The following is a 25,409-nucleotide window of genomic DNA, read 5'->3' on the forward strand; positions in this document are numbered from 1 at the left end:
GGAAGATTTACAGGATTTATGAGAGTACAATGGAAGGTTTATTAGATGGACATTTTTAAAGTTAATGAATAGGTTGTTTTTATTTTGGTTGTTTTGCTTTAAATAATGGTCCCTAGTCTTTTCTGTACTTCTGCCTACATTGTATCTTTGGGGGTTTTAGGGGTTTTTTTGCTTCTTTTGGTGTTTTTGTCCCCCCCCCCCAATGCCCCCAATATTCCGAGTTCTAAGAATGTAGCAAATACTTTGGAAATCCTGGAATAATCCTGTCTTTACCAGAATAAACTTCTCTTAGCCTGTACCTTATTATGTACCTTTGAGCCTGTACCTTATCATGATCATGGTTTATGTTTTCTTCTTTTAAACTGAGTATACTTTTAGTTAACCATAGCCTATCCTTTGTTATGTCTCCCTCCATTCCAAGGAAATTTTTCTTTTACCTGATCCTGAGTTTAATCCTCCATTTCCACTCACTTTCCTTTTCTACTCCTATGTCAAGTTTGTGCTTGACAAGTCCGGATGCGTCGCTGGAGCTCTTTGGGTATTTCCATTGTGTATTCCACTTGATATGTTTCCTTGTCTCTGAACCTCTTATTGTATGGAGGATTTGATAATTCTAATATTTTTTGTCTCAGTGGATGGGTAGAAAAAAACCCCAACCAAATACAGATTTCTCAAAAAGCTTAAGAAAGCTGAGGGCCAAAATACTCAGAGGAAGTGCCCTGCCCTCCAGAAAACTGACATATCCAATTCCTGTAATTTGTATAATCTCATAACTTTTACTATTTATGTTGCTTTTGCCTTAGACAGTTCATAGATAAATAAAATTGTTCAATTTGGAACATACATCCAGATTTCAACTATTCCTGCCTCATGCTTCAAGCAGGGTTAAAACTGAATTCAGACCAGTTTTGTAGTCTCCATGACAGCTAGAGAGAGCTAGTACATCCATCCAGTGTTAAAGTTGTTCCATCAGTGTCCAAGTATGGAACAAGGAATAATAATTCATGCTCAGCAGTTTTCTGTCATGCTGTCCATCCTGGTGATGACAGAGGAGAGCATAGTGAGAGAGCATGGGAGAGCCTAGTTGCCTTGGTTATTACAGCTGAGGGTAGGTGAAGTTAGTTCCATATTTTTCCACAGTGAATTCCAAAGTAATGAAAAGGAAAAAAGTGTGAAAAAGAGAAAAACCTGATAAAGTTACTGAAAATGGACAAAAGCATGTTCTGCTTGGGTCCCAAATTTGATCCTTCTTTCGTGCTTATTTAAAAAGAATCAGTTAGGTCAATCCTTATCTGTCAGAGACCATCCTGTTTGTTTACAGTTTTCCCAGCTCAGATCCATTCCGACAGCTTAGAAACCTAGTCAGGTCTCCGCCGGTGGCTGACTGGAGATACTGCTATGGATAGCCTTATGTATCTGATGGTTTTGATTAACCTTCCAGAAAAATGAATCAGTAGTTACAGCAGCCTCCTATTTTTGTGTCCCTCCCAAGCCCCTCATTCATTTGCTACGCTCATTTATTTCTTCTGGAGTTAAATCTCTGTGCTAGGATCAAGACTATTTCTTCATATTTAACTGCTGCCTAAAGAAAACAAGATCTGATTTGAGTGCGGAAAAAGAAATGAGAACAAATAATTTAGGAAGGTCTTTAACTTCTGAGTAAAATTCTCTTGGCGGTAGATATTTTAATGAAGTGAATTAGTTATGTTATTTGGGCTGGGGGCTTTTAACAGTGTCTGCCATTGCATTGGTGGCAACGTGTTGTGGAGGCACCTGAGCTAGATCTCAGTTTGTCAACAATTTGGATATAGGATGTAAAGCAGAACTGGTGTAGTCTTCAATATCTGCCTGAGAAGCTGGCTGAGAATTCTTCAGTCATCCAAAATGAATAAAACAATGACATCATATTTAAGGACATAATTTTCTTGTCTTCATCCTTTCCAACAAATATCAGAAAGCAATTTGTTGCATTTAATAATGAATTATGAACACCATTACTGTTCCTATATTGAGTCTCCTAAACTTTCCAAGGAGGAAGTTACAAAGGAGAAAAATTTGACTTCTGAAAGGCAAAGCAGGTTCTGCAACATTTTAGTTTCAAGGAAGCAAGGTCAGGATTTGTTGTTGTTTGTTGGGAGTAATTGTTACTCCCACTAGCTGCTATTTTTTAACTGTCGATATTTTCTGTTTGCATTTCAAGAAAGTGTGAAAATTTTAGCTGAATTGAGTGTGAAAACTATCAAGAAAAAATGTATTGTTTCCAGTGGATTTATTAAAAACAGAGATAATTTTATGCTGTGAAGTCCAAAAATCATCTTCACAATTGCGACAATATTGCTGGATACCACCTTAAATATTGAACTAGCTTTCAGTTAAGGTGAAGTAAACATAAGATCACTTTGACTGAAAATATATGGTTTTGGAAAAAAGGTCTTTGGTCCAAGTCCCAGGGCAGCCAATGTACCATGGATGCAAAACTGATCCTAAAAATTTGTGCACATCCTTATAAATTTGCATTAATTGATTATTATACTCTATTTATTTAAATGGAACTGTCAGCAGACGTTTTGAAATGTATCAAGTTAGTTGGTGGGGTTTTTTTGTACCAGAATGCATTATTCTGATAGCTTTTGTTCTATTGTAACCTTTGTTTCTACTTCACATGAACTACCTTCCACCACTTTGTAGTGTATTTGGATTGTAAAAAAAGGTCTTACAGTAAGAGCACATGACTGTTGAATGCTGCTCTGAATGAAAAGCCCAAACATATCCCTGTTTTTTGGACCAATGCTGAAATTCACTATCAGCTCAGATTCTGTTAGGATGCTCTTATATTTTGGGTTTATAACGTATTTGTGTGTTTAACCTTCTCAAAGCATAGGCTTCATTTGTGGGGTTTTATGTATGATCAGACTAGTTGAGAGGAAGATGTACACAGAGAAGCTTTTAATGGTAGCTAACTGCTTCTGTGGGCCCAATTAAGGCTATCCAGCTGTGAAACAGAGTCCCCTGAGTAACGGTGAGGTCTGCTTGCCTGGGTTTCCTGAGGTGGGGGAAGGAGGCCTGGAATAAGAGAATATCCAGTGCAGCTTTGGAGAAAAAAAATTTAAGAGTTTCCTTAGAGGAAAAAAAAAACCAACAAAAAAAGCCAACAAACAAAACAAAACTGAAAAAAGAGCAGCCCTCAAACTTTTGGTATGCAGTATTAATAGAGGTTGAGGTCAGCTTTATGTATGCACTGCATCCTAGACTTGACACTGTAGTAGCTGTGCCTGAGATCTGGATGCGTTGTTGGTCCAAAATCAATCTTGTTGCTCCTCAGAAGGCAATGAGAGATAATAAGTACTATTCACCTGATTGCCTTCCTGTTCTGAGACAGCTGGTGACGCTTGTCTTCCTGATAACCAGGAGTTTCAGATCTAAGGCAGGGATAAAGGAAAGCTGGGAGCTTGCTGAATCTAAATTTGACAGTCGATGGCTGTGTAGAGGGTCAGGAGGGATAGAATCTGTGACACGTATAAGAAAGGAACAAAATTTATCTGCTCTGGTTGCAGTGATTAGATGTCTCTTTGTCTGGCTTTCTTACAGTGGATGATTGATTGTACCCGCCAGCTGGCTAATATCATAATTAACAAAGTTGCTACCATGTCTGAGAAGTTTAATCGAAAAAATTGCTGGCAGTATGATGCCATTGTCACAGAGATCACAAGCGCAGCAGTGTTGACTTTTGTACCGGTGGAGCCGCAGGACTATGGAGATGTGCTGAAAAGTCGTTCGCTGGGATAACTGAAGGTATGTTTCTCTCCCTGTACATTTCTCCACTGTTAGTTCTTTAGAAAAATGAAGTACATGGTCCTTTGATGATACCTTTCATTTCAGGGGGCCACGTGAAGCTATTCTGTCGTTTTTTAATGCGGTTGCAATAGCGATCTAGAATATGTTTTATCGATGCGTCAAAAGGTGAATAATCAAAACTGTAGTTCAGTGATACTCACCCTTTCTAAGCGATCCTCGATGTCTTGCCAGATGCTTTTTGCAAAAAATGCGGATGCAGTTGTTTCGTAGCTAATTTTCTCAGCTGGAAGGACTACAGATGCTGTTGACAGTCTATGTTCTAGGAACTCGTAGTTCAGCTTGGTTTTATGTTTTGCAGTATTTCTTTTCATACTTTACTTCAAGTTAGAATGTAAATTTAAAGGCATTGAAAAGAAAAAAGAGGAAATCTTGTGTTCTTGCATCCGTAATTCAGTGTTAGAATGTCTTGCTGAAATGCTCTCTTGTATATGTATATTTGTGTCTGTGTGTTTGTGTATGTGAGAGGAGAGGAGCATCGATGCTGCTAGCTGGGAATTCACAGCACCTGTGTAAAATATTGCCTGAGACTCTCACTTACTCCTTTTGTATGTTTGCCTAGTTTTTCAAGTTAAACATTGTTCCACTGAGCTCTTTCTCTCTGCAATTGTATTTTAATGTGTGTGTGTGTGTGTGTGTGTGCACTGTGTGGTGGCTCAGTTATGCTCTGGAGTGTGTTGAAAATGCCAGCCTGACATATTGCTAATGAGTGTGCATATTGACAGTGACGGGGGCGTGTGTCTGTCTGTGTGCCATATATTAAAACAAAAAGAGGAGAGAGACGGAGACAGAGAGACACAGAGAGACAGAGAAGGAAATATTGGGATGGGAAAGAACAGTTTATTTACATTACGGTATGTCAAAATGTTATTATGGCTAAAAAATCCATTTGAAATAGACGTGAGATTTCTTTCTCCCAGGAGCTAATATGGCCATGGTAGGAGGATAAGGGAGACCCATGCATTTTCGTGGTATTAGTATTTTTCTGCCCAAGAAATTTTGACTTTTTGGTACCGGTTTCCAAAATTTGGGAAATGAATTGCTTGCATTGTGTTTTGGTTCTGTAATGAGCTCTCCCTGAGTTTTCTGTTGCTTTTCTCTGTGTCTTTACAGGTAAACTAGTTCTGAGCATTCAGATGGAATTGTTACAGTAGACTTTTGAAGGAATGTATTGTTGAGTAGCTAGCATAGCTGATGTTTATCTAAAACCAGCATTTTTGGGGGGATGTGCTCTTTTATATTTGACAATTTTCTGTTTAGATTTAAATAATTTTCTCGTTTAGAGCTGATATTATTGCAATAGTAATTTAAAGTTAATCCTGATGTGAATTTTTCAAAGAGATTTTGCAGTTCTCAGTCAATTTAATAGCAGATAAATGGTTCTTAATTGGCAGACCAAATTGAAAGAACTACATTTTTTTATTATTTCTTTACTTTTTAATGGGTTATGCCCCAAAAGAGACTTCTGCTTTGTGAGGAAATACTTCTTTGCAGGCAAGAAACACATTCCTATCATTATTATTATTCCTATTCTTGGTAATGGATTTTAGGTTTTAACTTATCCTTGTAAATCTATTGCTTTTCAAGAGCTGCTAAGCAACATTAAAAATCTATATCTTGTTTTGAATAGAAAATTCTGTGAACAGTGACAAAATAGATTAGTATTGTGATTGCAGACAATAGGGAAGATTAAGTTACTAAAACAGTATATTGTTGTTCTAAACTAAAGCCTGTAATATTTTCTGTAATTGAGACTTCGTGCATTGTTAGAACTCGGTTGGAGTATCAAACGGTTGTGAGGATTAGAGCAGACAACTAAAGCAATGTCACAGTAGATGTGGCTGGTTTTTAACAGGATTATCTTCTGAGATGTGTAGAAATGAGCTCTTGTAATAGTTTTGGAGGAATTAATAATTTTAGTAAAATGTTAATGGCAAATGTGCTAATGTAAAGAATTAGAAGATTAGTGATGCATCCTTTTGCATGGAAATAAGAATGTAATAAATGTCCTGCAGGTGACTGAAGCTACTGCAATTTTATTGGAGATTAAAGTTTGATTGACCTTTGCCGAGGTGATTAACCCTTCGGAAATTAAAAGCCAGTAGTAAATTATTCTGTCCAATTTAAATGCAAACACGAATGATACAGCATACTGTTCTAGGTGTAAGAGGAAAAAAAACCGTTTTAATTTTCGTTTTGCACTCAGTGAGATGTGATTGCAGACAGCTCGGCTGGGCTGGTGGAAGCGGCCGGTGGCAACCTGCCTTTGCCTTTGCTCTGCTCCTGCCGGCCGGAGCAGCCGTGCCATGGGGATGCTGAATTTGGGAGCAGCTGCCAGCAGCGAGCCTTCCCGTGCAGGAATGTCGGCAGCAGCGCCGGGAAGCACCTCAGGGAGGTAAGCAGCGCACATCACCGTGGATTTGCTTTACCTGCTCGTGGACACCTCGAGCCAGGCTGGCGTGCAGGGGCAGCGCACAGGTGAGGCTCCTGCCAGCCTCGGTGGAGCTGGGCTGCTCACCTGGGCGAGCCAGCGCAGTTACCGATAAACCTGCATGCGTGTTGTTTGAGTTCTCTACCTCCCCCTAATCCTCCAAAGTCAGATGTGGGAGCGTGCAGAACTGTACTTTTGGGCTGGCAGAGCACTTCCCCCAGCGCAGGCTGAGGGCAGCTGTGTGAATTGCTGTGCTGCTTCAGGTTGTGGTTCCCATCCTTCCTACGAGTGTGAACAAGCAGCTCCTTAGGCTGCAGCCAGTATATCCTGCTGGATGGGTAGGATCAGGACGTGATCTCAGGAGTTGACTAAAGCCTGTGGGATTACTTGCATGTGTAAAGTCTTGCATATGGTTGTCGGAGTTGCTGTGGCTATGCTACTGAACAACATTAAAAAAATCAAGAAAGTTAACTTCCAGTCGATTTTACAATTCAGCTTCACATTACAGTTTGTATCTGTGTGCAAACTTTATTAGTTAATATTGAATTGGAAAGACCTCAGCAATACACTTGCTGCATTTTTTATAAATTTTTCATTAAAAGTTGAACACTTAGGAATTCCTCCCAGAGTATCTGCCTGACTTTATTTTTATTTAGCAGACAAATGAACGTCAGGGCAGTGATTTGTTTTATAATGAATTACACTTAACTTTTGCAGAGTAAGAGATCAGGGTGTTGTTAAAAACAGCAGTTTTATAAAACTGTCTAAAAGTCGTTCTGGAGGACTATAATGACTCTCTGAGGGCTTAAATTTACACTGACTGAAGTCATTACAAATGGATCCAGTTCACATATTTTTGTTGGTTTTGTTAGGAAATTACGTTTTTTTTTTAAAGCACCAAAATAACGGTAAAGTAGAAGTAGTTTAGTTATTTAAGGTTGGTTTAACTTGCATGAACAAGTCCTTCAAGCATTGCTGTGTCCTTCCTTCACCTGCCAGTCCAGAAGAGGGAGGCAAGTGAGTCAGGTCTGCATCCAGGACTCTTCACGGTCTTTGGCATACACTGCACTGGATCAGACAATGATGGATTTTTTGCTTTTCCTTTTTTTCCTGTTTCCTTCTTTTCACTTCCTCTCCTTGAATGCACCTCTCCCTGTTCACCTGAGAAGAGATAAAATGGCTCTTTCAAGGTTTCTTCTTGCATGCCAGCAGCAGTAGTGCTGGGAATTGGGCTGAAGGGCAGAAGGGCTGTTACAACTGCTTGGTCTTGAGTGGACTTTCTGCCTAGTAAAATTTTCTATTCTTTCATGCAGCTGTAAGGCATTAAAATGATAATGAATGTGCCATCTGCATTCCATATTCAGTTTATCTCCTCACTTTTCATCAAGGAAGATTTCATATTGCATCTGTCAAGGTAGGGAAGTCCAAGGAATTGCAGTTCAGAAATTAAGGACCCTGAGGTAGCAGCTCACTTCTGTCTCGTCTTTTCATTTACACTTTAAACAGCCTTCAGAGAGATGGGTTGCTGCTTCTGGGACCCAGTGAAGAAAGTGAGGAATAGATAAAAGCTAAACTTGTGGTGGAGTGACCTAAATGGAACAGCTGGCAAAAGTATAGAGGGGATCCTCCAGGGTACTGAATTATACCTTCAGGCTTGGATTAGTGGGATGTTTAACAAAGAGATCCATTTGCCAAAAGGATCTCTGCCTGATTTTTAATTATGGAACTAGCGCTTTCTTCAACGTTTGCAAATTATTGTGCTTTTTCTCCTCATGTAAGGTGTAAAGTACTAATTTTTGGCTTTTGGCTCTTGCTTTTGCTTTTCTCAAGCTAAAAATTTTTGCATGTTCTTGAATTAACCATATGAATACCTGAAACACTGAGCATTTCAAGAATTTTATTTTATGAATAATGAGTGGCATGCTCTATGGAGAAAATAAATCTGAACTTTAAATATTTATTGTTTTGCTTATGTTTTTGCTGGAATGCTCTTCAGTGCTTGTAGTAGGATAAAACTTTTCTTTATTTGAGGAAAACAGTATTTATAGATTGTTTGTATTCATACATATCCATTGTATTTTTATTAGCAATAACTGGTATGTAAAATCCAATTTTTAAAAAATCTTTCTTTAGTAGAAAAATGCCTCAATTATTTACCATTTTACAGAAGAGCAATACAGGAGAGGAAAAATAATGGAGCTGCATGTGTCAGAAATATCTGTTGTACCAACCAGCTTTCATATATAGAACATTCTTTTTTTGAGATAGCCATTATTTCCTTATCTGTTTGCAGCTAATATTACCATACATTTATTAAACCCCAGCAGAAAAAAAACCCCTCCAAATTGCATGAAATAATGATTCTCCATCATGGTGTAAAATTTTCAAATGGGTGGCACATCAGGAAAACTCATGATGAAGTAATCACGTGTGCTACATATACATGTGTTCAGTGAAGAGATTCTCCCAATTCTGTCTGCTATATTCACTGAGGTAGTCAGGCAGAAGAGACAGGGCAGTGTAGTAAAGAATTTCTGGAAAGTTTTTTGGAATACTATATCTGACTACTTTAGGCAAAAAAAGTACTGACAGTGTGGGTGGTGGGGGGGGGGGGCAGGATGTTGTCACTGTCCTCACTTCCTACAGACTATGGCATCTAAAATAAACACTGTTAGTCATTACACCTTCTGCTTTGCTCTTTTGGAAAAGCATTTATCAAGCAGGGCAAGTTCTTTCAGACATGGCTCACATGAGACTGTTTTGATGATCTTTGCTGTATGTCACTCTTAATAAGTCACGTGAGAGATCAGCATGTGATATGTCATATAGGTGACTGTTTCTCTCTTGCAACATAAAAAACAGAAAAAAGGTGCAGTTATAACCATTGCTCCCAGTGACAATGGCATAGGAAACAGCACATACTTTATTTCTGATAATTGTTTAGAAATTATCTAGTTCAGCATTCTAACATTAGCAGTAGCTACTGTGATTGCCTGAAAAGAAAAACTTCAAAATCTTACTCCTGCTACAGGCTTTGTTTTTCTTCTTTACTCTCTTCTCAATAGTCTTTCAATATGTTACTCAGCCAATATGTACATTAAAACTGGAGGTTCAAGGCCACTTTAACTGCAGCATTTTAAAAACATTTTTATAATGGAAAAAACTACAATTTTCTATATAATTAAAAGTTTCTGAATAGTGAGAGATACACTGCATTGCATATGATTGCAAAATACGCTGTAATTTCAATTGCTACATTGGGTTAGACCTTAAAGTTGTAGGGAATGTTTTTCTTCTCAATGATATTTTTAGCAGAAACTATATATTCCACGTTGAAAATCTGCACAAAATGTATTGCATATTTCCCCTCAGAGTCAGACTCAAATCAGGGAGAAGATACAAAAATAGTAGATTAATTTTAAACTTCTGTTAAAAATCAGCAATTGCCTAGTTATTTCTCTTCATCATGGAAAATTAGCTGCAAGTTGATAATTGCATTTCTTGTTCATCAGACTTGTGTAGCTTTCTGAAAGTGTGCATAACAGAGAATTGAATTTGAATAACTTGAATAGCTGCATATGCAAACTCTTGGAGTATAATATTACAATGAGCATTCCTTCATTCCATTTCAATGGATATCAAAAGTCTCTTATGAATATACAGTTTCTTACACTGCTTAAATGTTTGGGGTTGGGATTTTTTGGTAGTTTGCAGAAGATTTCAAATTTTGAGTTGAGTGAGAGAAAGGGAAGGAAAGGATTTGAAACTTTGTAGGTCAAGGCAGGCTGGTTTTGAAGTATTTGCTACTTTCTATCTTTGAAATGGATGGTGGTAGAAATTTCTAGAAGATTTTCTTTAAAGTAAATCAAAATGCACCTTCTTTGAAGAAATTAAACTTTTGAGTGCTTTCTCGTTAAAAATTTCCCTCTCTGAAAATTAGAACAAGTTGGACCATCATGTTCAACAGTTCAAAAACTGCTTGAAGAAACATTAACTTTTAAAATCACTAAAACTTCTGTCAGAAATTAAACCACTCTTTCATGTAGAAACACTGAGGAAAACATTTATATGGGGAAAAAGTATTGTCAAATTTCTGAAAATACAGACCAATTAGTGAGATTTAATTTAGATATTTGTGACTGACTATGCATCATGTATATGTTAGAGCTGATTCACCATTATATTCTTGCCTTATTGGCAAAAAGAGACTCCTACTTATTGAAATATTACTGAAGAATCTAGCTTTCCCCACAAATTACACATTTTTTGCATAAATGTGCCTAATTACCTGAATTCAGTTTTGATTAGCAGTGTTAATTGATGCAGCTGTGGATGGGCTCTGTTTACCTAAATTACCATGTGCAAACAGCAATACGTTTGAAAGTGAATATGCTAAACTGAAAATACTAATTAGCTAAGACAGATTGTTATTCAAGTCACATCTCAGAGCTTTTTAATGAAAGCCTGAATATGTCAGGGCTTTATGATATTCAGACAGAAATGTCTATATTACATATGAATTCTAAATTTAATTCAAGGGAACAGATGGGATGTCGACCGGAGTTCTTCGCCATCGTTTCCAGTATTAATGTGAATATTTTACTCTACTGGATACATTTTAGAGTGTGTGTATGTGAGAGAGAAAGAACTGTGTGTGGATGTGTGTGTGAGAGAGAGAGGAGGAAGCCTCTCTCATTGTGTGCCTTGACAATGTGCCAGCAAAGAACATCCAACTGGTCTATTTTTGACCAACATATTTGCAAATTATAGGCACCTACTTTCCCAGAATGAAGATAAACAAGCTATTTTGCAAATTTAATAAGGCTAGATAGTAAACACAATAAAACCAAATAACAGAAAGATTAAACAGATCTCATTATCAGAACTTTTGGAACAACAGTGATTTCTCCTTTTGCAAGAATTAAAAAAAATCAGTTGTTTATGTGAGAAGACAATTGGGCTACGTGTTTCAGATTGTCATGGAAAGGCTTTTAACCACATTAATCTGTGCAGTGAAATAAAAATACAATTTATTTTCTTAATTTTATTTAGAACAGCACAGATTTAGATATTCCATTAACTCACTTAATCCCTCTTAGTAGCTCAGTTGGATGCAAAAGTGTAAATAAGTCTTAAAGTAGTACAAAAGGAAATCTAGAGCATAAGTGTTCTTAATATAGATCAGCAGCCATGCAGCATATGTCCATTTCAGTCTATTTATTCTTTTCCTTCAGAGCTTAAATATTCAGAGGTCAGCTCCCATGTGAAACTCAGTAGCTCTATCAGAATCTTTGCCCACAATGTCTTGGCAAAATGAAAAGCAAGGGTCGTAAGTACTGTGCCTATTTGTACCAAAATAATAATTAGAGTTGTAATGTTCTAATTTTATTTGAACAGTTCTGTCATAAATGTTCTCAAGATATTTGTAGTGGTCCTAGTTCCATGTAGGTAGCTATGGTTATACGTATAAAAAGTGTCAGATCTTTTGATCTAAATTGGTTTGAATCTATTTTCTTCTGTGTGTTGCAAAGAGAGAGAACTATTTTGACTGTTATTCCACAGTTTGGTGAATAGAAGTTGTCCTGGTTACTTTAGTTTTGTGAACACAATACCCCTTTTTCAAAAGGTTCAATAGTTCTGTTTTTGTGTAAGTTGACGTGTAGAGCTGATGATATTTTCAGCAAGTAATTATCTAAGGTCCTAAACTTTATACCTGAATCCTTTAGTTGTGCCCTCTTGTACTCCATTAGCGTAGGCTTTACAGATGGAACATATTCCTAAATAAATTAGTCCCAGGTACCTTCATTGTTCAACTGACAATTAACTCCAACTGAAGAGGAGAACAGTAGTGTTGAAAGTCAGATTTAGACCACTATGATAAAAAAATTGCTTCATTCCTATTACATTGCTAAATATGAGTGATCCTCTATAATGAACTGTCTCTTCAGTCCAGACATCTGACCTAGGAAAAAGCTTTTATCCCTAATAAATCACATTTATCAGGAGCTCTGAGTCATAAAATGTTACACTAGACCATTTAATCTCAAGTACTTCACTACCCAGCTTGACTTCTTTATGCAAGGAGTAGCTGAAAGAGAAAAAGAGAGAGGGAAACATCAACTTCTTGAACACAGGAGAAAGAGGGAGACCCACAAATCCAAACTAGTTTTAAGATGAAGCTGGAAAAACTCATGAAAATTTGCACCAAGTGAATTGCTCTCACTAGCAAATTTCTGGAGTAAATGATTCATAGACAAGCTCTTTTGGGCAGGTGATGATCTTCAAGTAGATAAACTTCAAACTGGTAGATAAAAGAAAGAATAGATTAACCTGTAGCATAAAAGCATCTGCCAAGGCCTTTTTTTCCCAAAGAAAAAGAAGTAGCAACTTCCACATAAAGGTTTAAAAGACAATGCTTGATGCAGAAAATCTCTCCAAACTTTGACCTTTACTCAACCATTGCTTGGGACCAAAATCAGTGCAAAAGAGGTCTGTAGTATTTGCTTTTGGCCTTTAAAAGAGAAGTTCAGGCCAGAACCTTGGGGGCAGCAGTCAGCTTTTACTCAGGGTGTTTATACAATACAGCTGTAAAAGTTGACCTAGCATTGCAACAGGATTTTTTTTCCATCCAGAAATGTAAAAGTGTGTTTGGTATCTTCTGACACCCAATGCCTGCTGTGCCCAAACTGTGCATTCTACAAAATTTGTACAAAATTGCTTAGTAAAGAGATTCAATTACATTTTTAAGATTATATTGTTCTTTAGTCCCAATATTAACTGGTTTAACCCTAAATTACCAAATAACCATAAATAAATACCTATGATCTCTGCAGTCAAGCCTCAGATAAGAAGGACATAAACAATCATGCAGGAAAAAAGTGAGTGGTCATCAAATTCCTACAGAAAATAGATCACTTTTGGTCCACAGCAATTGAAATGTTTTAAAGCACATGTGAAAACTATGGATGTAAGCACCCTCATAAAAATATCTGAAGTATCCAGGAGATTTGGTTCTTATGAAATGTACTTAACTTGAACTGCAGAGATGAACTGAGGATGAATAAAAGAAAAGGAGATTCCTCCTCCTCACTCAGCACCACCTTTGCAGGTTTTACATCCCCATCATGTACTGACATTACATCTCTGGTGAGGGAAAAGCCCATCTAAGAATGGAAGTGGTTTCTAGTGCTGTTTATATCTATCTTTGATTTGAACTCATCTGTCTTGCTCTTTACTCAACCATTCATGTTGAATTTCATTTTTTTCTGCAACAGAAAGATCAACCTGTTGCTAATGCAGAAAGTCTCCCTTCATCTCCTCTTTAAACACTTTTGGGCTTTTATTTGCAGTCCACATTATTGTAATTCTTGTCATACAGGACTGACTTGGAAGAAAAGATGAGGCACTGTGTGATCTTGGTTTCTGCTCTGTGAATGGTTTGGGTGACTGTATACATTCATACCCTCTGTTCTAGTATTTTGAGTGGATTCCAGGTTTTTTCAGTTGAAAAATCAGAGCACTGTTTCTGGTCTTCCAAGCAACTAGTGTCAGTTTTGGCTCTGTGGGCTACCTCTTTGACTTGTCAAGGTACTTCTCAAAACAAGGAGACTGCTATTGCTGTATTGAAAAATCTTTTATAGAGTGCAAGTCAAAAAGCATCTTCTTCTTTTATAGATAATTTTTTACATTTTTCATATCTATTTCAAGTTCCAATGTTGAAATTTTGAGATCTGATGTGTTCTGAAGTAGCCTTCTTGTTACAGATTTACAGGAACACCTTACAGCTCACTTACAGAAAAGCACTTACAGCTCAGTTACTCACTTGAACTTTTTTAAAGTCAGTTTTAGTCTAAATCTATTGCACAATTAAGTGTTCTCTATTTTTGAAGTTCATTGTATACTATTAAGCAATTATATAACACATTCTTTCTCTTCTCTCTTGGTACACAGTTCGGGTAACTCTGATTTTCCTTGTTGGTTTGGTCTTTAGTTTGGTCTTTATTACATTGCAATTGCTGTTTCTTTCTAATAGTGTGTGAGTAATGCTATGCACCTCAAAAAAGTTCTTTTACCTTTGAAAGTCAAACCCAAAATATGTTAATTTACTAGGCTACTCTAGACATCTGGAAGTGCTATCGCCAATGGTGAATATTTTTTTCTAAGTGTCTTGTGTCAGCATGGATTTCAAAAAGACATACAAACTCCTACTTGATCAACTATTTCTGTGCTATCACAGAAGCACACTCACTTTGTGTGTGAACTTTTCCATATGCTGTTCTGTGCTAGATGCTCTTATGCCTCTTCTGCTCAGATTCAGCTTCAACCAACATTTTTTCATTCATTCATTTACTTTATGCCACCATATGTATGTCAAAAAGGCAAATGTAATAACTGTATGTCATCTGCAAACTTCCATCAAATCAAGGCTGATGACTAAAAATTTCTTATTTTTCACATCGCTGGTCTTTGTTAAATTAAATTAAATTCCATAGATTTTTCTCTGTTCTTCAATACAGACTAAATTTTTCCCATTGTATTTCCTTACACTAATTGGAAAAAATCTGCTTTTAATCTAAAATTACTTTCAACTATCTAAAACTACGCAAGATAGTAAGAGAAAGAAAAACAGAGTAGGTCAGTACCATCTTTTCCATCACATTTGAGATACTTTGCTTTTTGTGTGGTTATCCATGTCTGTGCAGAAAAATGCTCAGACAGGAAGACTCAAGCTATTTAAATAAATTCCTTTCTTAGAAAACTCTATTAACTCCTTTGCCAATAACATTAAATAGAGAGTTCTTGTCTCCTTTTCATCTTCCCATAGCTTTGTTCTTACTACCTCTCCTCAACAGTCCCTGCTTTATTATTGTGTTCCCTCCATCTGTGCTGTCATCACTGATGATGATGATGCTGCAGCCCTCTCTTCTAGTAGATATTTTATGTGTGTTTGTGTGAGTGTGTGTGAGGTGTAAAGACCTTGGGCCAGTTCCTGTTTCAGACAGAACTGCCACAAAATGAATGAAGCCTCAACATAAGACAATATGTAGTATTTCTTATTTTAGAATGTCTGTTAATGAACTGTTTCAGGTTTCAGTTGTCAGCTGTGCAAACTGAGAAGTAGAACAAACCTTATGTGCGTTTGCATTGAGTTGGATTCCTCCCTGAGTGTGTGTGTATGCTCTGACTGATGTTAGTGTGGCAGTTGTGAACCAATCTGTGTGGCATTTTTATGTCCCCATAAACACAGAGCATTTCATTTGGGTGAATATCTACTATAAGAGACACCATTTTTGAATAATGGCTCTTCCAAGCCTGCAGATTCTCAGAAGGAAAATTGCAAGACCAAATCAAAACAGGCCTAAGCACATTTAGACTAGTGAAAAGGCCTATCTGAATGTTGTGGTTTACATAGTGTAACAAGTGTGTTTCTATGTATATTTGGCATACTCACATGTATGCATATGCAAATGCATAGCCCATCTGAACGACTGAAATGATCACACATAAAATTTATCAACACTCTCACCATCTCGCTCTTCTTTTTCTTGAGAATTCCCCTTTGGTTGGCAATTTTTGGGGCATTTGGAGCATTTTCCAACACTTGCCAGTGCCTTTTTCCAAATAGCCTACAAAGAAGTTCTTTTTCTCTTAGATGAAAATTATCTCTAGGCTTATTAGTCTCCAGAGTAGTATCAGACTGTGTTTAAATCAGAGACTATTTTTATGTTAATTTTCTCTCTGGGTATGAGAATGGAAATTGTACTTTTGGAAAGAAGGAAGAAGACTCAGCCAAATTCCCAGTGCAACAAAATATTTCTTTCCAAGCACATGAGCTCTCAGACGTGTAAAATCAAATCTTGATATTATCATTACCTGGCCTTTTTTTTTGTTAGATTGTGTGACTTTAAAATGTTTTTGGTTTGATTGTCCTTTACCTTTTGCACTTATACAATTTGAGTCTGCCTTCAACAATCTCAGTGGGCTCTGAACTGATATGCACAATATTAACTCTTTCCCCACTTCCTCATCATACTATGAACTTTGATTCCTTACTTGTATAATGTATTTCTCTATAAGGTCTCTTTCACCTCTTAAAACAAACAAACAAACAAACAAACAACCCTGTAAGTCCTTGCATATGTGAAGGAAGGATAAAAGGAAGATTTTAGGCAAGTCACTTTGTCTCTCTTTCCTTTCCAACTTCAGCTGTAAGGCTTCTGAAGGAGGAAAGTGAAGAATGTGTTGGGTTGTAGTCTGTACTGGAAGGAGCTGGGGACTCCAGGTACTATTTTGACACAATTAAAGGAAAAAAAGCCCCATACTTAAAAATAGAATGACATAGAAGAGAGGCATAAATATGAACAGTACCATTTTAGGTGTTGTGCTTCTTTGTCAAAGACAAATATGCTGTAAGTAAACAAATACTGAAATGTTACAAGGTTGCAATGAACAGCTACAAAATAATCAAAACACTTGAGTTTTCAACTCAATGAAAAACTCTTCAGGGCAATAGGTGTCTCCACTGTAGCTTGTACAGTACAAAGTAAAACGATTTCTTGGTCCTGACCATTCACCATGGCCTTTATTTGTAACATAGTATGTATTTATACATGTATACATATTTATATGCACATATTATGTAATTGAAAGGTTGGTTTCACTTGACAAAAAAGGGAATTCAGCAAAAAGTAAGTACATGTTACTGCTTTCTAGCCTTCGTGTGGCTGGAGACAGGTCAGTGCTCGGTCAGGACTGAGAGCCAAAAACAGTCCTCCAAACTCTGTTAAAGAAATTATTGAATCCCTAAATTAATGGTAGATGTTAAAGAAAATATGACCTTAAAAAGAGGTTTTATTACCACAGCTACTAGGTTTAAATGATTTTAGAACTAAATTTTTGGAATAGAACCCAGAGAGAGGCAATTTCACTCAGAGTGAAATCTGAAGCCTGAAAAAAAGACGTTTGTCTATTAGGAACACAAAATTTGAGAAAGAAACCTGTAGTGTCATTATTACATTATATAAGCTCTAATTTTCTTGATGATATGACAAACAGCATGAGGAGAATCTTGGCTGCATCTCCATTATACTTTTGTAGGACAGCCAAGCAGTTTGCTCACCTATTTGTTCTAGGTTCCAAAACCAGTTCTAATAATAATAAAAAAATTTACAAAACTTGCCATTCAGTTTTATTAAATAATTATTTGTAGTGAGTAGAGCTTGGGGAGGATTCAACAATCCACTGAATAGAGATGCCTTCTGACTGTTGATTTAAATTTTGCTCTAGAAAGATGGTGGAAGAGTTAAAGTTCAATGTGTAATGCCCAAATCATTAATGACTCTGTTTCGGAGAATGCTTTTAAAACAAGTGATTGGAAATATATATTGACTTTTCATCTTAGAAAGACAGAAGAATTTGAGTGGTAGCAACTGTTGATTATTCAAATGTTTATATTTTCATTCTCCATGTGATCAACCAACACTGAATTGCTAGTTGAATTGCTGAGAATCAAAAGCAGTTATAAATTCCTTCTGTACCTATGAGATCCCTTCATTATAATTTTAATAACAAGAAAGGATTTTCTCATTTTTTCTTCCAACTAAATATACATAAAACGTTATCTCTTTTTGCTGCAGTACATACAGTATTTTAATTGCATTTTATTGTTCTCAAACCTAATTTGTTGCATGTTAAGTCTGACAATATTAGAACTGGGAGCTGAAGCAGTGTTCACATGACAGAATTTGGCAAAATGTACTATTATGCACAGTAAATCCAAAAGTGGGGTTTTTTTCCTATGTCTAAGAAGGTCTAATTTATTTTAAGAATGAGTTGACATTCAAGACATCACATCTAGTAAGTGTATTGCAGTCTTTTTTCAGAGTGATGAATTCCTTCTGTATAGCAAAAAATGACAGGTTTAAATTACACACATCACATAGCGGCTTTTAAGAAAAAGCAAATGTTTACTAAGTGATTAACTGACACAGAATCATAGAGTCATTAAGTTGGAAAAAACCTCTAAGACCCTCAATATTTGAACATATTCTGAAGAATGCAAAACAAGTTTAGCTGCCCCAATGTGATGAAAGATGCTGGAACATTTTCTGTGTCTTCTTTGAGAAACTTTTTCCATTGAGTGTAACAAAAAAACCAAAGCAAAACCAAAAGAACACAAAGAAGGAAACAAGCTCCCCAGCCTTTTCCAGTAGCTAGTCCACTCATAAAGAAGACCTGTTGGAGTACTTGGAAGAAGTAAAACTGGTAGCCACCACCTAACATTGCTTAGTGGAGTTAATCTTAGTAAAGGTAGTCATATTCATCTCTCAAGAATTTCTCCCTCATCTGTAAAATAGTTAATTAATGCTTTTGTGTAAGCTAGGTATGTGAGCAACATGGCCTGCTGTAGGTTGAAGTGACACTGGAGCTCATTTAAAACCAGGATTGTGTCTGGTGCATGCTCTGAAGGCAGCTTTTTGTTGGTTTACTTTTTGTGGGATTTTTTGTTTGACTGGATTTTTCCTTCTTAGGAAGAGGGATACAGCTTAGGCATGTCTGCTGGTCAGAACAAAATTGAGGAATACATGGACAACATCCATTCTTGGTCAGACAAATATGAGAATCCAGCCCTCCCTCAAGTCCTGTGAGAACCCTGGCTGTTGGTCAGGACAGTCAAATGGCATTTTCCTTTGTTATTTCCTCTGTGGAGAGGAGGGGCTTTGTACCAGAAATGAAGGGGACGATTTGTTCAAGTGAAAGACCTTACAGGGAATACCTGTCTTGTAGCTTACATTGTTATGTGCTTCCAATAGGAAAAAAAAGTGTAGATTCATGTTTTTTCAATTGGCTAAAATCACATGCTGAATGGATATCAGTAGTCTAGTGTTCACAAGACAAAGGCACCTACAATTTCTTTCATTGTTAGGACACAGAATTGCAAGGTCTTCATTTTCAAATTGATTATATATAAAAATTGCAGTCTTCTGGTCACACACAGAAAGACAAAAAGGTATCCTGCTGGTGTGATCCTGTTACACCAACTGGCATTCCACTTGGATCACAATGCTTTAGACTTAAAGGCTGGAAAGGAGCGAAATGTGATTCCTGCACCTAACCAGACAACTTGTGGTTAAACTGTGAGAATATCGTTTAAATTGAAATCCTGACTAGAAGTAACTGAAAATTTCTCACCTTTCTGAGCAAACTGTTTTGGTGGTTTACTAAACCTATGATTACAGTGCAAGTTAGCAATACTTCAAATTTTGTGCTGTGTCACAATCAGCATGGCTAATAATCACATGGGAGGCAAACAGTGTAATAAAAAGTATTACAAAAAGGTGGAGAGTGTTGGCACCTGTGTGTGAGGGTTAGACAGGATCAGCTTCTCACTGATGTTTTTTGGCTTAGAGTGAGAAGGAGGTTATATGGAACATTTTCAAGATCTACTCCTTCTACCTGTGGTGCAATGATTTAGAGTTTGAGTTACTTGTCTGTTAACCTGTGCTGCCCTTGAGCAGACAGGGAAAAAAAAGAATGGCAACAAAGGTAGCAAGGGTCTTGCTACCATTGCTTCCATGTAGGCATGGAATGACCTGGCATCAGGTCACTGTGTTGCAAATGGCATCAAAATACGTTGATGGAGGAATATTTTTGGAAAATTGAGTTCTGATATTAAAGGTTTGTGTCTTGAACAAACATTTTTTCATGATGAATGAGAGGTTTTTTGGCAAAGAGGTTGATAGAGTACATGAGTTCATTTTTGAGCTTAGGTCAGGAGGACATGAGAACTTAATTTCTCTGTCACTCCTTCTGTTGGAAAAAAACAGCAATAAAAATCACAATGTTGTCATGCTGCCACCAAAACTGGAGGGTTCCTCTGTAGTTACACAGGTGTGATCTTAAAAAACTAAATTCCTATTTCATTTTCGTCATCCTATTTCATCATCCTGAAGCTGACAGTGGGGATCTGATTTAAAAAAAAAACAAAAAAGAGTAGTAGAGTCTAAATAATTTGTTGTAAATCTAGTAAGTGATCACCTCTCCCCATCCCCTTTTCCATATATACAGGTGCAGTTGTCTTCTGTCAAAAGCTTCTTAAATTGTACAAGAAAGTGCTACATTTAAATCATCCGTGCATCTTTTCTGTCGGGGGCAGTCAATTTCAATTGAAAGTATCAGATACCATTAGCAGAACAATTCCTGGTGCTTTTTGTTTTTACTGAGGCTGAGCAGTTTGCTTTGGATTTCCTTTCAGAGGTATAAAGTTCTGGAGGAGTGAATATATATATATATATATGTGCAACTCTTCTGCTGCAATTTCTTGTTACCTTGTCTGATGTACAGGGCTTGAAGGGAGGGAATATGACCATATGGAAATGGCTTTTTTATCCAAGTGGAAACAGGTTTAGTCAGCTTGCAGGAGGGGTCCATAAACATAATACAGTAGTGCAACTCACAGAGCTGTGCTTTAATGGCCATTAAAATTGCCTCTGCAGTGCATTCAGGGTCAGGACACAAGGAATACATATGCTTGTATTACGAATGGAAGAAAAATATCTTCTGAGCAAGAGAAAATCTAATGTTAATTAAATTTTTCCAGGGGTTGGGTTGGATAATTCTTCTTTTGTGTTGTTAAATCTCTTTTGATTTTAATTGGATGACAAAAAAACTGACTGTAAGTGTGATGTTAGCAAATGTTCATGTTTGATTACAAGCATCTGTGAATGCTAAGTCAAAGAATCAAATGCTTGTAATTGGGGTGGGTTTGTTTTCTGTTTCTTCATGAGGTTTTTTTTGTATGTTGCTCTTTTTCCCACAAGACAGCCACACTGGTAATAAAGCTTGTACTGTCAGTATGCTGAAGGTCATTCCTCTAATCTATTCAGTATGATCTGCTCCCCTTTAGGTGAAAAAAAAATGAGCTGAGCATACCTAAAAATGTCTAGAAAATCCTATTACACTTACTGAATTTCAGTTATGTATTTCAGGTTCACGTGGAATTCAATGAATGCTCAGATCAAATATGAAAAATTGTAGCAAGTTTCCAATATTTTGCACAGGGTTTCCCTCTCTTCCCCCTTCTGTGCTGTCTTAGAGAAACAAGGAACATTCTCCTCAGATATGGCAAAGGATAAACTGAAATGATTAACATTAAAACATACCCAGTACTGTGTGATATGTTTTAAAACTGGAAACAAAGGTAGGATATGTCTTATCCGTCTGTCTTGACTCCCTGTGCATCTGTCTGTCTCTTTAGAGCAAGTCAATAAAAATGATTAGAGCTGGCATCTCACAATCGTACACCCTTAAAGCATGAAGCAATAATACTGTGAAGGAAATTTTTTTCTGACCTTTTCAAATTACATCCAACTGTCTAGGGAATTTCTCAGTGACTAGAGGTAATAAAGTTCAATCCGTTTTGCCGGTTGGCTTCAGATTTAGCTCCTCAGAAGCCCTAACTTATCTATTCTTTTTATCTTGGCCTTGGCATCTATTCAGTACAGTAATCCATGCATCTAATCTTTTTTTCTCTCCCCTCTCAGGTTTAGCTGGTGGATCATATTGTGAAATCTGCAGCCATGAAAGGCCCTCCATTTACTGCACCCTTCAAAACGAAATGTTAGCATGGGAGGCTAAGCTGGTATGTTGCCTTTGAGACGCTCTTGTTGAATTTAATTAGCTTTTAGATTTCATCTCCATCTCGCATCTCAGCTTTCACTATTGTGTGTGATTTAGGCTTCACTGACTTCCATTATTTAAAACTTTTCCAACTTAGCTGTGCCACTTTAGAATACCGAGGGGAAAGTAAAGTTTAAAGTTCATTGTCTTAAATTGATTTCTATTTAGTTTTTATGATATAAGCTCAGAAACAAAAGAGACACAACCTTCTGTAAGTTAGTGAATCATTCAAGTGACAAAGGCAAACAACCATTTCTGCATGTCTTGTTTCTCATTGTGCTCCATGAAGTAAAACTGGAAACAGGTAAAGAACATTTTTAGAAAAATATTTCTTAAATTGCTTTTAAATTTATTAAAATTGGGCTTTGCTGCTGTATGTTTCCTGAAATATTAAGTCTGTGTTTAGGTATAAATCTGATCTGCTATTGAATGACCTCCGGAATATTCAAAATACGTATATGTATATATAAACACCTGTAAAACAGTTGCTTTTAACTGTGAAAGTAATACATTGGAAGGAGTAGCTACATACAAAGAGTAGCTACAACATGGCTTTGTAAAAATATGAGATTTGGGTTTTTTTCTTTTTCTTTCCAAATTCATCTTCATTTTGGTTCTTTCTCCTGAAGTGTGAGGAAACATGGTCAGATGGATAAAGTAGAAAACTGGGAATTTATGGATCTTGCCCCTGTATGTAAATGGGTCTTTCCTAGGGCTGTGATGTTTGTCAAATCCCTCAATTGCTTTGTACCATAACCTTGGCTACTGTGAAAAGCTCTCAGTGAGTGCTCAGCAGAGGATGAGCACGGGGTGGAATCTATTCCACTGTCTTTAATTGATTCAGCTAAAATGAAATGGGTTCATTTTTAATCAAAATGTATTGTGCACCATTGATACTAGCCATGTTGAATGTGGGATAATCAGTAATCTGAAGGCCTGTCATGCCTGAAAGGATGGCATTCTCAACAGAATTACCGAGGATGTCTTTAATTCTGACATTAATTTAGGAAAAACAGTACCCAACATTGGTAAGGTTTCTCGCATTCACAGTTACATTTTTAGTGTCCTTACTGTCACTGTCTGAAAATAAATGTTTCTAAATTGACAGATCCAGTTATATTTTTAATCAAGCAGGAATAAGCATTTAAAAATTCCTTTATAAATTTAGTACAAAAGGTAACATACCTAAATTCTCAATACACTGGGTAGTGTCCTTGTTTTATCAATAATATGAAAAGACATACTAGAGTGTACACCAGCTTTGTATAAAAATAAAATTAAATAAATGTTTGTGTGGATATGTTAACTTACTTTCCCATCTTGGAAGCTCCTTTGGTACATGTAGAGTTATTTTTTAGTAGAAAAAAGCTAGTAGTTTTGCAGTCTACATGAATTAGGCTTCTCCTGATACTCCAGCATTCAGGTTGATCTCTAGATGTGGAGACAAGCAACCCAGAAGGGTCCATAGCTTACCAAGGATCAGAGGACTGAGAAATTCCTCATGGAAGTGGCGAGTTTTTGCTTCTCAAAGCAATGACACTGTTTCTGGCTGCACATATGTATCTTTTTACAGTAAGTGCTGGAAAAATGTACAATAAAAACCCCCCATAATATTTCAGGCAGAAATACACAGGAATGGGATAATTTTGAATGCAAGTAGGATATTAAGAAGGTGGTGACATGAGTTTTCTTTCACTGAACAAGTTCTTATTTTCAGGATTCTTTCTAATTTACAAACCTGAATGCTGGAGCAGGAGCAGTTCTGCTGACAGGTTTTTCTACCATACGGAAAGTTTTCAGCTCAAAAGTATTAAAAATTGATTTTAAGGAGAAAGGATTTTTCTGATTTATTTATTTATTTATTTGAATTCTGTTCATCACAGTATATGTTACATAAAAGGAACTATGTTGTGATCTCTAAACGCTTATATTTCTTTATTAGAAGTGTCTGTGTGGACAACCATTAAGCTAAAGGTGTTGTTTTCCATTAGGAAGGTAGCTGAGTGTGTTTTACTTTGTCAAACCAAGCATTATGGATCACTGAAGGCCTCAACACCTCAGAACTATATATTCTAGTTTTTGGTATTACTGAGGAATGTCAAACTCTTCTTTGAAAAATAATCCATTTCTTAAAGTAGCTAATTAAAAAAAACAAGTATATCAAACTCTTCTTTGCAAGCTAATCTATTCCTTAAAGTAGCTAATTAAAAAAAAAACCCCAAACACAGGTATCTTTCAAATCAAACATGCTACATTATGCCTTATAGTGGGAAACAACAGAAATCTGTATGTTTTTCTGGTTTAATGTCTTTATAGCATTGTCTTCTATTCTGTCTTTCCTGCTTTTCATAAACTGGGAGTACAATAATAGTGTGCCAGGGATAGGAATATGAAAAATGGGGTTTCAGCTTTGCTTTTTTCTCTGCTTGAAAGTATCTAGTTTAACAATCTTTATGACAAGATAATACTGCAGACTGAGTCAAAGTAACTCCTGTCCATGCATCAGTGGTGTTAAGAGATTGCATTGGGCATATCAAAGGGATCGTGTGAATGTTATTGATACACTGCTGTTTGGTGTTATTTATATTTTCATCATTAGTCTATAAAGTCTTCATAATTAGCTCTCTAATTTCCCAGAAAAAGCATGGTAATTTGTTGAACTGGTTGAAGGAAGAAAAGAAAAGCTGACCAATCTGGCATTGTAAGTTAATAGTATAGAACAAAGCATAGTCATAATTAGTTGAGAAAAGGACTTTCCCTGTTCATTCCAGTTCATAATAAAAAGTGCCTCACCAAAGTGACTTAGAAAATAATGCATTCAGACTGAGCGGAATTACCGCCTAGCAGATTCTATTTATCTGTAGCTTAAAAAGCAGCTGCGTTTTTGTAAAAAGCAATGAATGTGGCAGTCCTACTTAAAGGTAGAAGAAAAAGAACACCCCTTGTTTTGTAATAAGGGGATTTTCAATTTAAAAGAGAGAGAGAGCCTGTTGTGTGAAGTATGGTTATTACATTCACTGTATTCTATCTCACCCACCAGGAGGCTAATAACGAAGGAGTCAGTGAAGGAGACCAATGCCACGAGGGTTATCTCACAGCCCCAGATGCTGGATAAGTTGAAGGAGGCAGAATCGGTTTTGGATGACATTCAGGAAGGCCTTGAATGATTATCTGGCGAAGAAAAGACTATTCTTTCCAAGGTAAACAGTCCATTTCATCTGTCTGCTTCTGGTGTTGGTGTAAAATATGTTTATATAAATCCCTCTAAAGTTCATTTTTTTATCATTTTTCAGGTTTTTTTTTCTCTAGATGCAGCTATGATCTCTTAGGAATCCTTTCTGAGACAAAGGATCCACTCCACGTCCAACCACACCTAAGGAAATGCTTTGAAGGAATTGACAAGCTCACTTTTAATCACAAGAGAGAAATTACCCACATGGAGTCAGCA

The sequence above is a fragment of the Lichenostomus cassidix genome, chromosome 1Aa (assembly GCF_008360975.1).
Source record: "Lichenostomus cassidix isolate B80296 chromosome 1Aa, HeHo_3.0, whole genome shotgun sequence".
Classification (NCBI taxonomy): Eukaryota; Metazoa; Chordata; class Aves; order Passeriformes; family Meliphagidae; genus Lichenostomus; species Lichenostomus cassidix.